Source organism: Mauremys reevesii, linkage group 3 (genome assembly GCF_016161935.1).
Source record: "Mauremys reevesii isolate NIE-2019 linkage group 3, ASM1616193v1, whole genome shotgun sequence".
Classification (NCBI taxonomy): Eukaryota; Metazoa; Chordata; order Testudines; family Geoemydidae; genus Mauremys; species Mauremys reevesii.
Window position 1 is genome coordinate 144,432,352 of NC_052625.1, and position 17,615 is coordinate 144,449,966.

Sequence of the window (17,615 nt, forward strand, 5' to 3'; positions counted from 1 at the left end):
ATGATTCGCAAAGCGCTTAGCTTTGGGCCTTGTACGACCCCTAAAATTCCCTATCATGCCTAATGTTTCTTTTCCTGACACCTGTATTTCAACATTTCTTATTTCTGCTTAAAGGTACATACAACATTTCTTTAATCCATTCTTATTTTTACAATATAATTCATTCTACTTTCACAATTCCAATGATTGTTCCTTCACTGTACCTTTTTATTTTAAATTCCCCCTCCCATTTCCACAACAACCCCCCATCCAGCAATCTATTTACAGCACCAATAGCACTTTTTGGCCCTCTCCCCAGGACCTGAGGGGAACAGAGGTCCCCGTCCCTTGATGCCTCCCTGTAACTGGGCTCACCCAGCCCTAGTCCTCTCTCTCCCACTTGGGACTTCGTTCCTGCCTCCTTACCAGCCGATCTAGCAAATCCCACTAAATGTCACCTGGGCAAGGATGAAACAACCAATCTCCATGTGATGAGGCAGAGTGGCCTCATTCCGGAACAGAGGGGTTAACTCAGCTCGTTGGGCTCAGCTAACCCCACCCCACTCCTACTCCCTCACAGGAAGGGGAGAGGCAGGGCATCAAGTATATGAGCGAGGCCCTGCAGCTCAGTTGGAGGCAAGTCAGGGAAGGAGCCAGGCATCCTTCCCAGGAGCTGAACTGCCAGCAGAGCCCTCAACCAGCTGGGGTGGACGACAGCTCCCTGAGCCGCCTGGTGAGAAGGCCACCTGCTGCTCCATAAGCCGGAGAGACCCAGGGCGGAAGTGGAGCAGGGTGGTCCACCTTATCCCTGGCCCTGCATGTTAGTGCTTTATGAGCACTAACCCTTAGGCCAGAAGGCCTGAGCTATTGACTGTCTACTTGCTTAGATCTCAGGCAGGAGCCCTGAGCCACTAACTGTCTACTTGGCTCCCATCCAGAAGGCCTGAGCTATCAGGGGCTTGGCTGAAAGCCAGGATGCCTGATTGATCAAGCCATGTGAGCACCAATTCCCTGCTGCTGCCAAAGGGGGCACCTCTGACCTTAACTTGGGTACACTTTAAGAAAAGGCACAGTGTGACCCTGGGTCAATAAGGTCCAGGCCCTCCACATATGCCTCACACCTTCCTCAAGGAAAAAGGTATGCTGGTTTTTAGGACTGGCTGGATACTACCACCAATTTATTCTGGGTTTCTTAACCATCACAACACCTTTTACTGATCTTCTCAAGAATGGTAGCTCAAAGAAAATCCGGTGGACCAAAGCTCGTGAGGAGGCTTTTAGAGTCCTGAAGGCCCAACTCTGCAGAGAATCCATTGTACAGTCCTGACTTCACCAAGGAGTTCCTGCTACTGACTGATGCATTGGACATGGGGCTAAGAGGCATTTTGTCCCAGGTAGTGTGAGGTGACTAGCACCCCATCTTGTACATTAGTTGAAAGCTGTTCCCAAGGAAGAAGACCTAATTTGTGATTGAAAAGGAGGCGCTGGCAGTAAAGTGGGCTATGGGCTTGCCCTGCTACTACCTTCTGGGCACTCACTTCACATTAGTCACTGACCATGCCCCCCTATGATGGCTACCTGCCATGAAGGATACTAACCCCCAAATTCTGAGAGAGTACCACTCCCTCCAGCCCTTTTCCTTCCGCCTTCAACACTGGGCTTGAAGAGCCAACCTGAATTCCAACTTCTTTTCGCAGGATGGAGGACAGTAGATGGGGGTGGGGGTCAGACCCCCAAATGGGGTCATGATGGGGGGATATGTGATGACGAAGAGAAACTGCCAGCCAGCACAGCAGGAGTTAGAGAGCCTTTGGGCCCAGCTAACTCCACCCCGTTATATCTGCAGCCAATGCCAGGCCTGGAGTGGGGAGAAAAGGAGGGATCCTGGCCCAGTTCAGGGCTGACTGGCAAAGAGCCAGGAGCTAGCTGCCTCCTGCCTCAGGGGAAAGAGCACTAGCCTGCCAGCCAAGGCAGCCACCTGGGAGTAAGAACTGTCTCCCCAGCCAAGGGAGACTGTGAAGGAGACCTAGGAGTCTCCAGCACTTGGGGTAACTGAGTGAGCGAACCCCATAGACATTGTGGGGCTTGCCTTCACCCAGCTTGCAGCTGCCCTGCCCAAAGGAGCCTGAGACTGTGGCAATGCACCTCCCATGACACAAGAGAAGCAATGGGAAGCAAGCCGCCTAGCAAATTGGACTAGAGGGGCCATGCCCCAAACTGAACAAGGCAGGTAGAAATAGCCCGGGGCAGTGGATTTTGACTCCCTGCTGGGAGGCCCCCCTGTTCAGGGGTTGACATAAACAGGGCCCTGGGCTGGGACCTGGTGGAGAGGGAGGATCCAAGTCCCCCTAACCCCCCTCCCCCGGCCTTAAAGACTGTGAGGCTCCTCAATCAAAAGGGGCTGAGAGCCATGTGCTATAACCACTAGGCTGCCTGGTCCTCCAAGCTGCCTGTTACTGGGTAATACTCTCCCATGTCCCTTGTCTAGCAAGTGCAACTTAGTTGATGGTGAGTCCCTCTGTCATAAAACATTTCCACTGTACTTGAGTCATATAATCAGGGTAACAGCACTTTATTCTTCCTGCCCCAATAACAGAGAAACTGAGGATTGCACAGCAGCCAAAGTGACCATTTAGGCAGCTGTGGTCTCATGCTAGGCGGGTGGGTGTGCCTATGCAAACAAGATCATCCCCTGAAGTTCTTTTCCACAACTGGGTACAATTCACCACCAGATGTCAGGGTTGAGCTCATCCTCACTCTGCTTACATCTATCTATCTATCTATCTATCTATGAAATGGTGGTTGTGACAAACATACAGCTGTGGATCTCCAATTCTATAAACATTTATGCACACATTGGTACAGCTCATGTGTATAAAATTTTTATGTGCATACGTGTTTTTGGAATTAGGGCCTTAGCCACAAACCTTCACCTTGTGTCCTCAATTGCCTGCAATATCTTATAAATAGTCACATATTTGTAGTTTAATATTTATGAATTAGCTATAACAATTTTTTTAATTAAAGCAGTTTTGAGGAAAAAATACTCCCAAAAACATTTCCAGTGAGATATATATTTGAATGCAAAATAGTATCTACATATAAAGAAAGAAAGAAACCCCAAAGAAACCCCAGGGAGTAAAATATCTTGTATTTGATGTAATGGGATATTTTGCAAGTTTCATTCAGAAATAACATCTACTGTATAATGATAACTGTGCAGAACTACTTGCTATTTTTATAGTGTAATGCTTCACTCTGCTGGATGTGAATGGAACTTTTAACTTCATTTTCAATTTTTAGTTTAATTATGAAAATCTACCCTCTGATGTATTATTTTTCTGTAACTCATTTGTCTTAAATAATTTTCAATATAAATAACATTTTAGGACATATTAAAGCTTTCTGAAGTTCAGGTCTAATTTAGGATTCATATATACTAGGGGTCAGCAACTTGCGGCACGCGTGCCAAAGGCGGCACGTGGGCTGATTTTTAGTGACACACTGCTGCCAGCTGGGGTCCTGGACGCTGGCCCCACTCAGCCCGCTGCCGGCCTGGATTATGGAACCCCAGACCAGTAGCGAGATGAGCCGCTCAGTCCACTGCTGGTCTGGGGTTCCGGCCACTGGCCCTTTGCCAGCCGGGGTCCCAACCTCCAGCTCTGCTCAGCCCACTGCCGGCCTGGATGGATGGAACCCGGGCCGCCAGCAGGCTGAGTGGGGCCAGCAGCCAGGACCCTGGGTGGCAGGGGCCAGTAGACAGAACCCCAGACCGGCAGCGGGCTGAGCGGCTCAGCCTGCTGCCAGTCTGGGGTTCCGTCTGCTGCCCGCGCTGCTGGTCTGGCATGTGAAACCTTTTACTGGCACGTGAAACCTTAAATTAATGAAGACTTGGCATTCCACTTCTCAAGAGTTGCCGACCCCTGTAGCACAACCCCTCTACCCTGCGCCTTCCAACTAACTGGAATTATTTCTCAATTTCCTTTGTCAGAAACTAGCATTTCAAAAGCCCTTTTAATATTGTATGCACTGTAGTCAGCCTAATGGGTCAAGATGATCTAGTGATCCTAGTTTGATTGTCAATCTCACCTGCCTTGGATTAGGCTGAGACAAGCTCTGTTTGTCCATAAAGCAACAGGATCTATATTTTTGTATGGTTTCCTACTATCAGTATTTCTATACTATATCAAGAACTAATTAATTAATTAATTAATTAATTAAAGGGGGGAGGGATAGCTCAGTGGTTTGAGCATTGGCCTGCTAAACCCAGAGTTGTGAGTTCAATCCTTGAGGAGGCCACTTAGGGATCTGGGGCAAAAATTGGTCCTGCTAGTGAAGGCAGGGGGCTGGACTCAATGACCTTTCAAGGTCCCTTCCAGTTCTAGGAGATTGGTATATCTCCAATTATTACCTAATTATTGACAGGCTAAAGTTAATCTATCACAGAGAGTAAGGATTGACCTTGATTTACTCTGCTCCATCCTAGTTTCATCCATGTTTCTTTGGTGATTGTGTATTTTCCAGACATGACCCACTGGCTTCCTGATTCTGCCTATTGTACTCCAGCTCACTGGCAAGAAAGTGACAGAAGATCCTAACAAAGAACCAAGAGAAAAGGGGCCAAGATGAGAAAATCACCAAGCCCTTCCTACAGGTAGCAAGCCCAGTCAGGTTTGGAAACATAAATTAAACCAAACACCCACAGAGGAACTTTATTTGTGGATTGAGTGGTAATTCCCAGAGTTCACTAAAAGTGTGCATGACACATTTCACTATTCTGCTGACAGCTAGTAATAAAAGGCAATATTTAATTCTACATATGTCCTGGCCATTTTGGAAATCTATAGAGTTCATGGTGGGCCAAATAAAAAAATCTTCAGTTTGCTTTGTTTCCTTTGTTTTCCACAGAATATATCCTGATCCTAAACAGGCCATACACTACTGACCCTATTCCTTTACATCCTCCTCCTCCTCATGTAAAACCAACTGCTGTTTCCCAGTTGTTAGTATAATGCCTAATCTGCATGACCTAATGTCCCCTCTTAGAACATCAGGAAGAACTCCCCTCAGCTCAGCAGCATATTTTAAGGGGGCCATTTGTGAAGCAGATGATAAGCTTCTTTTCTGATTGCTGGGGTATTACACAACACACTTCCACCTTTTCATGTTCTCTGTATGTATAAATATCTCCTGTCTGTGTGTTCCATTCTATGCATCCGAAGAAGTGAGCTGCAGCTCACGAAAGCTCATGCTAAAATAATTTTGTTAGTCTTTAAGGTGCCACAAGTACTCCTGTTCTTTTTGCAGATACAGACTAACACGGCTGCTACACTGAAACACAACACACTGAGACAATACGGCAGGTGTTGCCAGTTGGTACATTCAATTATCCCAAGGTTATGTTGACCTCAGAAGAGATCATTGGTGTCCATGGTGCCAATTAAAGCTGGTTGGGAATTTTCCGATTACATGTTTTTTTTGTAGGAAAATGCTGACTCATCAAAACCAAAACTATTTGCAGGAAAGGGTCAGTTTCAACAAATGTCCAGATTTCCAGGGAAGGGGTGAGTAAAAAGTTTTGAAATTTTCAAAACATCCTGTTTTGAAATGGAAAAAATCATTTTTGGCTTGAAATTACTTTTTCTTTAGAAATTTTAGTTAATTCATACTAAAAAAGTAAAATACATTTAAGGGTTGAAATGGAAACACAATGATTTGAAATTATCACAATGAAACATTTCAACTGACTCAGTACAAAAATGCAGATTATCAGTGAGTGAAAAAATGTGAGATTAAAGTTCAGGTTTGGATTCAGATAAAACTTGAACAGACCCAAAGTTTTGGGGTATTCAGTTACAAGGCATTGGTTTTGTGGAAGCAGGGAAAGAAAGAGAGGGTTTAAGTGCATCCACTTAAGTGTCAGAGACAGATCAACTGTTTTGTCAAGTCTTAGACTAATATCGTGAGACCTGTAGAAGCAGGGCTCACATCAGAAGTGAGTGGAAAACAGCAGAATAGTCAGTGTGACCTAGCCTTGAGATAACGATGTTTGAGAAGAGAAAGTTAAAAAATACTAGAATAGATAGCAAATCGCCTAAATAAAATGCAGATGTTTTTAATTAATGCACGTCACAAAGAGGCATAAAAGCTTGTGAGATTTTGCTTGTACTTTGGAGAAACTGAGGCAGAGATGCTCTGTGTCAGCTGTATTCTTCCCTTGCAATTGCATGTCCTGTATAACGCTGTCTCTGATTTTGTTGCTTTCAACCTGAGAGTGGAGTTCATTTCTTCCACAGTTTATTATGTTGTGGTGATAAGGGTCAGCCATTACATTTGGCTCTGCATCTGAACTTCTCTAAAAGGTGGGACTGATTGGATTTGTGGATTTATTTTGCTCCCATCTCTATGGATGAGGAGTAAATATGGCATATGGCCATTTTCTCCAGGGGAACAATTCCACTTCTTCAAAGGTTCTGGTTTCTCTTGTTTCCTTTTGAGAATTCAGGAGCAAACACCACACTCTCATATTCTGTCCACTGACTATCTGACAGTGGATGCAGCTTTGCCCTTGTGAAAAATTAGGTCTTAATTTGTACATACTAGAAAACAGCTAGAATACTTTAAGAAGACATATAGCCCAGTTCTACCAGCCTTACTCATAATGAGTAGTACCTTCTCACAATGCGTATCAGTTGATACTTACAGAACAAGTACCAAAGATATTACTCACTGTGAGTAAGGCTGGTAGATTGGGCCCTATATAAATGACAATTTATTATTTTATTAAGATATCCTATCTTTACCTATGTAACTTGTTAGTTATTGAGAAACTGCCTAGTGCAAACTGAAATCCTCAGTCCATTCTCTCCCCGCTCCCATCAGTAAACATACAATCTTCTCAGTTTTGTATCCTAAAAATAAATATTAGCTGTAGGAGTTTATACTGTAAGTTATTACAATGGGCAGGAACCACCTCTTTCTTTATCTGCTGTGAAGCAAAACCTTTGTGTGCTATCAAATAATAAATAATAAGCTGTTGACCATGACCTGCCATGCAATTACTATATTGCTTTGGCTGGAAGTGAAGTCTTTTATTCCAAGGTGATGCCTGGATACTATCATCTGGCAATGAGACACCTAGAAATACCTGAAATAGATAACACCTGGCAGTCATTTAGGTGGCAGGAGATTCTGAAATCTGAAGTGTTTTCTTCTTGATCTCCATAAGATGGGGCAATAGCTCCTCTTACAGGCTGATTTGTGAGTGCTCATACTTGAATCAAATGAACTGTAAGTCTCTCTTCAATTCTTACTACTGTTGTTTGCAGCCTTATATGCCTGCAAACACTGGTCAAATCTTCCTTTGTGTAGATTAGGATTTTAAAAGGTGCCAGGGGAAACCTCCAGAGAAAGTTAATTAATCTTCATTTAACTAATAAGTGGAACCAGTTAAGGAGATGATAAGAGAACAAGGAGCGTTTTGCAATGTTCTCATAACCAATTATTTTTGCTGTGTCTACCAAGGGTAGTGCTACAACTTTTTATGCTGCAATTCATTCAGTCAAATATTGTGGGACTTGATGTTAGGTTCTGTGCTGATCAGTAAGCTGTTTAGATGGATATTATATTTATAATTATTTACTTTCAGTGCAGCACTGGCAGAGATGCTGGACACCATGTTTTTGTCATAGTAGAAAGGTGGGAACTTTACTATGTATATGGGAAATGGCTGTGGCTACCTCTAAAACACCCTAGAGCAGAGGATGCATTCATACTGTGAGCCTTTTCATGCCCTATTTCTAAAGGAGGTCATGGAAGTAGATACTAGGTTTTCTCTTTAAAGTGTTTCAACTGAATGAGTTTATAAAGCCAGTGGCCCACTGTGTAAGCCTGTGTGAAACTGCATTGCCCCAGGAGAGTTTACCAAAGGATTGTATGTCAAAGAGGCAGAATACCTCCCTGAATAGCTGAGACCACAGGGGGATTTGCAAGCCTGCTCTTTTTAGTGAGACAAGTCTGTTCCTTCCTGCCCCCACTGAGACAACGTGCACCTCTGGGGTGCATGGCTTGAGCAATTTTTGTGCTTGCCCAAGAGCAGAAACTACAATTGTAAGCGGCCTTGTGCAGGGTGTTCAAGGGGCGAGAACCTATTTTTTCCTTAGTGATGGAAATGGAGCAAAAAATGAATGCAAGTGGGAGTCAATGTCGCAGAGTCGACAGCAAAAACTGAGCTTTTAACTCAGACTGGACACCTCATTATGCCATCTCATTTAAATGCAAAACCTTTGTGTTTAATATGTATTCATCTGTAAGGTCATCAACATGAGGTACCACTTTGAATCAAAGCACAGTAACTTCAACGCAGCCTATCCTTCTGGCAGTGTTGCAAGATGTGTCAAAATTGAAATTCTGAAGTCTTCATATCACACTTCAAATGTCATTCTCACATCAGTGATTGTACAGGAAAAAGCAATAGCTGCTTTTCTTCGGAGAATGTGGTTACTCACTAAAAAGAAAAAGCCTTTCCTGGATGCTGAGCTTGTGAAGGAGTGCATGTTGGAAAAGGTGGAGGAGCTTTTTGCTGGAGATAAAAACAAAGATGACATTGTGAACCATGTGAAGCAAGTTCCCCTGTCTGATTTCATTGCACTGTGAAGATTGGAGGTTATTTACAAGGATTTTTTGTCAGAACTGCTTTCTGATTTAAAAAACGCAAAATACTTGTCTCTTGCAGTGGACAAATCAAGCAATTTAAGTGACACTGTTACCCTATTTTTAGGTGCCAATTTAATTAGCCTACAATAGCACTTCTAATTTAACAAGAGAGTAACAAGGTTGTGTCCCGCCCTAAAGGAATTGCCAGGATGTTATCGGGGGCTAGTCTCCGACCTGCAGGGGGCTACCAAGAGCAAGCTAGTCTTGCTAACCCCTGAAAGGATACAGATACCGTCTTCTGCTCAAGGATTGACACACACAAGCAGAAATTCTTTGAAAACGAACTATTTATTTTACAGAAATAAAAAAATTACAGTGAGTTTAATAAAGTGAGGGAAAAATGCACAGTATTTAATAAAACACAATAGAATTGTGCAATAAAGTGATGCAACAAAATAAAAGACACAGGCTGCATAAAATATCTAACACATATGGAGAATACAGTAGTTCCAACCTAATAAGCATATAAAGATTCTGCGTACACAAAGGCTTTAGTCTTAGTGTTAGTCTAACACCATACTTAATACAATGTAGTATACGCAGCCTTTGTATACACACATGAGAACCCATTATCATGTCACAGATTACAACAAAAATTTACTTAACACTAACCTTAACATTTAACACTAAATATTTAGCATTTAATATTTAACATTTAATATTTAACCGTCAGTGCTCACAGGATAAGCGACTGCAGGATGGGCAGGGGAGATCTCATTCAGAAGCAGGTATCCAACTTTATTAACCAATACACCCAGGCATTCTTAAAGAAAATAATTTATGAAATTAGACTTACACTCTCACACTAAAAGCTTTCTGACTTGTCTTAGGTCCTTTTGCTCTGTCAATATAAAAGATTAAGATGTCTGCGCCTAGAGAAGATGGTTGTTGTTGACAGGTCACGGCAGTTATCTGCCAGAGCTACTGCAGTAGAGGTGGTTAGCTGCTTCATAGCTGCCTTATAAGCAGCTGCCCTCTGGAAGGGTCTACTGCTATTGCTCCTGTAGGTAGCTGTTTGAGTTGCTATGAAAGCCATTGCCATGGAGACTTTTAGAAATCTGCTGCTGTTGCTGCTGCTTCTTCTTGAGGCTTCTGATCTTCACAACCCTCGCCCCCCCCAATACCCCACACCTTCAGTCTGCTAGCTCTTGGCCTTATATACAGGTTGCTCTCTCAAGGTCAGCTCGTCTCACCCAATCAGCTTCTAGCTTTTCTAGCTCCTCCCCATTATGTCATACCTATTTTTAGATACAGAGCTCCTCCCCATCCTATTTTTAGATAGCAAAGCTCCTCCCTATGAGTTTCTGGAACCTTCTGGAATTTTCCACTCTCTAAATTTAAACTACATCATCCCTGTCTTGCCATTTTGATTCCCCCTTGTTGGATTCTCTAATTTTAAACTATCATTAATTTCTACTTATTTAAAGCTTAAATCTTAGAACTAATTACTGTTTTATGCAAATCAAAGTGTCCCAATACTGTCACCACCTTAATTATATCAAATATTGGCAATATTTAAACCCCCTTTCAGTTTTTCTCTGCCGGTTTTTATCAAGTGCTGCAAGGTTTTTCAAAAACAGTTAAAAGCAAAATCTCTTGTTACAACACTGCCCAGCTATTTTGTTACATTTTATGATGGTGACATTTTCAAGGAAATTTTTTTTGTGCTTAATACCATTCGAAACCTACACCAGAAGAGAAATCATTTTTGAAAAGGTAAAAAGCTTTTAGGAAAAAAAATGGTTTAGATCAGCAAAAGTAAACTTGCTTGTTACATAGAGAAGACCCTCCATGACAGGGAAAGAGAAGGACTTTGCTTCATATTTAGCTGTGATACTCCCTTCATTAAATACACTTCACTGCATCATTCACCAGTGTCCTGTGCAGTAAATTGTCTGGGGACTTGAAAAAAAAACAGTGGGTATTGTGATGAGCTTAGTGAACTACATATGGTCAACTTCTATCTTGCAACATAGTCTTTTTAAAGCTCTTTTACAAGACATTTCAGCCGAATACAATAATCTGTTGCAGCACAACAACGTTTGCTGGTTAAGTAGGGAGCATGTGTTAGAGAGGTTTTATGTGCTTCAAAAAGAAATAATTTTTTTTGCAAACCACATGACCAAAAAAGGCTTGTGAGTTTCTGGAATTTATGAATGATGTCCCCTCTATGTCACAGGTAGCTTTTCTGTGTGATATTACTAGTCACTTGAATTCCCTCAACTTGCAGCTCCCAGGCCATGCAAGCAGTGTTGAGGATCTGTTTGAAAAAGTGTGTGCCTTTCAAAGGAATCCTGAAATCTTTCAGACAGCAGTAACAGGAAAGATGTTGCACTTTCCCACATTGCGTGTTGTTGCTACAGGGGAAAGTTAGATGAAAACAATGCAAGAATTCTTAAACAATCTGATTGAAAAATTTAAAATGAAATTTGAGAATTTTAAAATTCCAAAGGATTTGCTTTTATTTGTTTGTAATCATTTGTTGTCTTTGCCAATGGACCTTAGCCTTCTGAAGAAAAGAACATTCTTGATTCAATTGATGAAGGTGCCTTTCAATTAGAAATTGTAAGGCTCCAGAACTCAGATGTTTTGAAGTAAAAATTCAGAGAAGTAGGACTTCGTGATTTCTGGATTCAATATGCTGAGCAGTTTCAGAATAGCTAGAATCTAGTAGTCTATCTTTTAATGATGTTTGGATCAACGTACCTCTGCAAATCTGGGTTTTCTACTATGGACATTATAAAAAACTAACACCACAATTGCCTGACAGATGAGCATCTTCAACCATGTATGTGCCTTGCCCGGACCTTCTACAAACCACTCTTCACAAAGTTTGCCAGATATCGTCAATGTCACCTCTCCCCTTAGAGATTGCCACAAACACAGGTAATAATGTTGATTTATAAACTTTGTTAAAAGATAGAAACACTAACACTTACGTTGCAATCAAGATCTTTATTTATTGGCAGCTGAAGTTTTTATTTTATTTTATTTTGTCACCCTTCTGTGCAAATGGCCTTCCTCTTATCATAAAATTCTCAAATCGGTCCACAGGTAGATCTAATTGAGTATCACTGTCTAAGAGGGTTCGTTACTAGCACTTGCCTGACCAAGTTGGAGCCAGCCAACATGGGTTTAAGCAAATGGAGTCTAGTTCTGTTGTAAGTATCTGATCACTACTTATGACTACATGCGACTATATGTGTGATTATTGTGTAGACACTGAAGGCACATTTGGGGCAGCTGAATAAAGACCATTTAGCCTTTGGATTTAATAAAGGATTTATGGTTAAATTGGTGTCGTGATGATACCCTGTAATAATTCATTCCAACACCCAGTAAATTATGTAACTATGATAGGCACATTTCCAAACCGGGAAATAAAAATGAATTTTCCCATCCTTTCCCCCTCTGAAAGCTTTACAATACGAGTGAAGAAAAAATAGTTTCAGTGCCTCCACCCAGTTCAATATTCCCATATAATTTCATGTTTTCCCTTTTTTCTTATCTCTCTCTGGAGAGTCCTTAGCTTAACGTTTTTGTTTCCTTTTCATTCCAAATTCTGTGAAAGAACTTTAGCACGTGCAAGGAAAGGAGGAGGGTGGCGTAGAGAAACTGGCTGTCACTGCACACTACTCAGCAGAGTCGGTACCCAAATAGCAGCAGACCCCCACTCTCATAATGTGAGAGTGGATCTGGGGGAGGAATACATAGTCACTTGGTGTCAGCCTGATTTAGTGCAGCTGTAATAGAAGAGGGAAAACAAGCAGCAGTTTCTCCCTCAGCAGGAGGCAGAGAAATAAAAAAATCAGGGATAAGGACAATTGTCTTGAAGCAATTTGACAACTATAGATGCTCAAATTCTGTAGGATAACTGGGGTGAAAACCTAGCCCCATTGAAGTCAATAGGAGTTTTGCCATTGACTTCAGTGAAGCCAGGATTTCACCTGTGGCATATTTACTTGAACTAGGGATAGGGAACCCTTAAATGGTTCACACTTCAGATTCATGTTTGGGAGGCATCCAAAAATTTGTATTCTGATCTGAAATTCATCCAGAGCTCTTGAGACTACACAATTGGGCTTGAAGTTTTCTGAAGAGGTTTTCTTAGGAGATTTCTCTGACACTTCCATTTGCAGTCCTAACAGAAATGCTGCATAAATAGCCTCTCTCATGGTATTTGGCACTTTCAGTAACAGTATCAGCTGGAAATTGGAAGTTTAAAAAAAATCCCATATCAGAATATTTCAAAACTTAACAGACAGGTTGGGAATTCCTCTGTGGTTCTAAACCTAGAACAAAGGGTGGGGAAGGGGTTGCTGCTGGTCTGTTTTACCTGAGGTTATAACTTCTCTCTTCTGCTTCCATAGACAGGAAGAAGCCATCTACTTTCAGTCGAAAATTTATATTTGTTTGTTTTAAATTTAAAAAAAGAAGGAAAAAAACCCAAAAATGTAACTACAAAAGAGCGAAGTGTGTGTGAGCATTTCTTTTGTAACAGACTGCAGTGAGTCTGAGAACAAAATGGCTGCTGTTTTTACACATTGGCAGGATTCTTAGAAATGTAGTATAGAGATGTACCAGTTTCATAGCTACATTTATCATGGTATCCCTTCTCAGAAGGCTAAAGTATTGAAGGTTTTGGGGATTTGCCTATGTAACCTCTGATGAAGGAATGTGCAGTCCCCATTTATTACTAGAGTCTTGTCTGACCAGTTGTTATAGATAGAGCTGAGTGAAATTTTTTGGATAAAACTTTTTTTGCTGAAAAATGCAGATTTGGGTCAGCTGAAATCACAGGCGCTGGCGTCCTCCTTATCCAGGGGGTGCTCAACCCCCCGCTTAGCTCCAGGCCCTGCCCCCATTCTACCCCTTCTCCCAAGCCCCCGCTCCACCCCCACTATGTCTCTTCCCCCACCTCTGTATGACCAGTTTTGTCCCCTCCCCTGAGCATGCCCAGTCCCTGCTCTGCCCCCTCCCCTGGTGCCTCCTGCACACCACAGAACAGCTGAGCTGTGGAGGGCAGGAGGCACTGGGAGGGAGGGGGAGGAGCTTACTGCCGGTGGGTGCTAAGCACCCACTCTTTTTTTTTTCTGTGGGTGCTCCAGCCCTGGATCACTCATGGAGTTGGCCTCTATAGTTGAAATATTTCATGACTTTGTGTCAAATTTACCAAATTATTTCAGATGGGGGGAAAAATACCAAAACAAACAAATCTGCAAATACTGAAATGTTTTGTTCTGATATTTTCAAAATAAATGCTTTGACTTTTCAATTTGAAATGACTTTTCATTTAAAATTTTACATCAATTTTACTTTTAAATATAAGCAACCCCAGAAAACAAAATGAAAATTTTTTTTCAGGTCAAACTAAACATTTTGCTTGACCCAAAACATATTTGGCATTTTTTGGTTTGCCAATTTTTTTTTAAAATTTCATTTTGGCTTGACCCAACACAGTTTTTAAAATTGTTTTTCAACTGAAAAATCAGTTATTTGCCCACCTCTATTCTTGTCCTCAAAAGCACTTGCAACCTCTCCCAGCTTGTGTCATGCACAGACTTTATAAGTGTATTTTCTATGACATTATCTAAATCCTTTATGAAGATATTGAACAGAACAAGTATAAGTGCATAATACAAGTTGCAAACTTGGAGCTTAATGCAGTTATGTGACTGTCAGACACTAATTTTATTTTTGATAAATTGTTAATATTATTATAAATAATAGAGTTTAAATATTTTTATAAATAACATTAATATTCTGAATAACTCAAAGATAGAATCAAAGCAGAGGGAAAAAAATCTTAGCTGAAATCCTGATTCTTATTTTCAGCCTTATATCTGACTTTCCAGGCATTGATGAGTTTCAGTCAGATCCCTTTGATATCTCTGTTAGGCCCATGACATATAAACACTTCTGGATGTACTTTGAAATAAATGAGACTATTCATATATTTCAAGTTAAGCACATGCATAAGTGTTTGCTGAATTGGGGCCTTAGTTTGTGTGTGTGTGTGTGTGTGTGTGAATATAAAAATAGGAATGGAGAAAGAGAGACCTTAAAATCTTTTTGCTTCAACAAATTTAAGTTGACAGAAATATTGCTTATGTGTGCAGAAAAATACAAATTCATGGTGTTGCAACTGTAAAGAGATTTTTGTATTGAAAAAGCACCTTAGGAAGTATGACTTTTTTCTAAAAAAACAATTAGTTCTCAATACTAGACATGTACCAGCAGAGGGCACTCCTAATCCTAAATAAAAATAATGTGGTTCACTAGAACAATAGTGATATAATCAGACCTGCCTAATCTGGAAACATGCTTTACATGATTTATATCCCATTGGCATCTGGATTATGAGTCAACAGATGATAAAGTCAGATATTTATGACACCTCCATTTACCACCCTTTGCAGAACAGTGCTAAATACCCTATAACCGATGCATTTGATTTAAAAGTCACTTTCAGAATACTAGCGCTAGTGATTTCTTCACAATAGAACACAGTGCTAAACTCAGGCTGTGAATGGAGTTTGCTAAAAGAAATAATTAACAATGGGGTCTGTGTTTCTGTAGCAATGTCCTCAGCGTCCACGGAGTGTTAGTCCCAGGTCAAGATGCTATTTCTGGTTTAGTATATTATGTTGTTACTAACGAAGGCCTAGGAGTGGCTTATTTGGCTATAAGTTGGGGGAGAGGCAGCTGATGGTGTAGGTGAGTGCTCTGTAGAGCTGTGAGAAAAGCTTTGCCATTTCCTTTCATAATATCTTGCATCCCTCACAACTTTTTTGCCTTATGCAACATTTCAATAAAACGGTTATTTTTTTCATTTAAAAGCATGAATTACATATTTTTACATTATATTTTTTGCTCTATCTTCATTTGAAAAGGGACTGTTTTGTCATAGAAAAAATTGTCACAAAAATTATCCCATTTTTGAGTTTTAACAAAATGCTAAAAAAAAACCATCCCCAAACAAACAAACACAAAAACCCCACCAGGATATTTGAGCAGCTTTGCATGTTGTTTGCAAATAATTGCCAAACCTCTAATGGCCAGGCTCTACGTCTGGCCAAATCTGGGCTAGAAAGGAGGGACCCTAACCTGCCTCTCTCTTCCAGCCTTGACTCTACCCTTCTGCCAGGTGGAGCTGGCAGCAACCAGGGCCAGGCTCAATAACTAGAGGTTCCTTTCCATCGATACAATACAGAACCAGCTTGAGCCTCCACCCAGTAATCCGGGAAAATTACATGCCACCCCTGGGTGCATCTGAGGGGCAATACTTCCCCACTCACAAGCACAGAGTCTGAGTGTAGAAAAGAAACTTTTAATGAAAGGAGGGAAGTCACCCGACATTAATTAGGGAAAATGCCACAAACAGGTTTCATAATCATAAAACTGTGAGCAGGACACCCACTCAGTGGGGCAGAGCCTTCTGTTTCATGTTCTTGAGTTCTACAACTAACAGTTCCTTTTCTATGCTCCTCTCTGATCCCTCACCATACCCCACTTACAGTGGTTGTCCTTGGTCAGAGAGAATCCAGAGTTCAGGGGCACATCTGTGTGAATTCACCTCCCACCTGGGGAAGAAGGCACCTTGCTTGTTCTGCCATGTGAGCACTTGCTTTGGCTGGCTGCCCCGCCAGCTGCTGCACCTCGATGCCTGGCCACCCTGCCAGCCACTCATTGCCTCGCCAGCCACTCATTCTGCTCACCAACTCACCAGCCACTGGTTTGCTGGCTGACTATTAGCTACCTTCTGCTGCCACCTGCCTCTCTGCTGTGACCTCTGCACTTCAGTCTCTTAGTAATTTTCAGCTCTTTGCAGGCAGGGCAGAAACATAGTCCCACCGCAACTGATTTCAGCTCTGATAGAGCATTTAAAATAACACAGAGGTTCTTTATGAAGCCTATTTAGCTCTTTCTTTGAACAGTGGGGAGGAACAGGTTAAACCAGACCAGGGACTCTTGAGGACAGTCCACACCTCCTGGCTGGAACACTGTGAAGATTGCATAGCAAGATATGTGGGAAGAAGAAAGGTATCCAAGTCAGGGGAGTAGCAGGCATTATGCATGGATACCCCAGGATCTTAGGGATGGAAATGCTGGTGAACCTTTGGGCTGGGCTTTGTGTTTCTTCCAAATGTTCCCATCTAGTCTGCAGTGCTCAGGGAAGAGCTTCTTGCTCTGTGTGTGCATGACCCTGATTCTCTGCTTGTGGTTTCCTCTTAGCACTCCAAGGATTTCTGACTTCCATGTTGAAGTATGGACCCAATTTCACCTTAATGATTTATGGGCTGTGTGTTCATGGTACCTTTGCTTTGCCATTCAGTTCAGTTTCAGTGTTTTGCCATTTGCTTCAGCTTTGATGTCACTGTGAAACAGCTTCAGAGAAATGGGGAAAGTCACTTGAAGGAAAATATTTTCAGCATTTTCCTTCTGCTATGGCATATGTAATGTTGCACATGGGATGGGGATATCATTTCTAATACACATAGGGCCAGATTCTGGTCCCAGCTCTGTCTGCTTTGTGCTGCTCTGGTGGTGCAAAGCAGTTGGAAATCCATCTTAACTGACTGTCAGAAGACTCCCACTTTGGTAGGAGAATCCCCATGTGGGGTATGGCTGACGTAGCTGCTCCTGTGCCATCCCTTTCCTGGCCCCTCAGGGTGCTGGGAGTGTGAACAGTTTCCAGCTGCTCGCCAGCTACTGGAAAGGCCCTGTGGGGCCTTGGACATGGTTATCTGAGGGCGAATATGCACGTGTCTCAAGATCCATGAGGTTAGGGCCAGGATTCACTGTGGATCATCAAGCTGTGTGTGATTAGAAGAGCATAGTTCTGCCCCTTTGGCATCACCTCTAATTCCTCCCTACAACAGATAGTGCAATCAGTTTTCCGTGACTCAAGATAGCAGATT

At 42.0% G+C, this 17,615-nt stretch overlaps 1 long non-coding RNA gene across 2 annotated transcripts in view; it reads left to right on the plus strand.

The window, feature by feature from the left end:
* The window catches only part of LOC120402139, a 47,096-nt gene that overhangs the window by 22,138 nt on the left and 7,343 nt on the right, over positions 1-17,615 (plus strand). For both annotated transcript variants that reach the window (XR_005597010.1, XR_005597011.1), the window contains exons 2-4: positions 4,504-4,633; positions 11,465-11,580; positions 11,749-11,855. This is a non-coding gene — a long non-coding RNA (uncharacterized LOC120402139). The remainder of the gene's footprint in view (positions 1-4,503; positions 4,634-11,464; positions 11,581-11,748; positions 11,856-17,615) is intronic.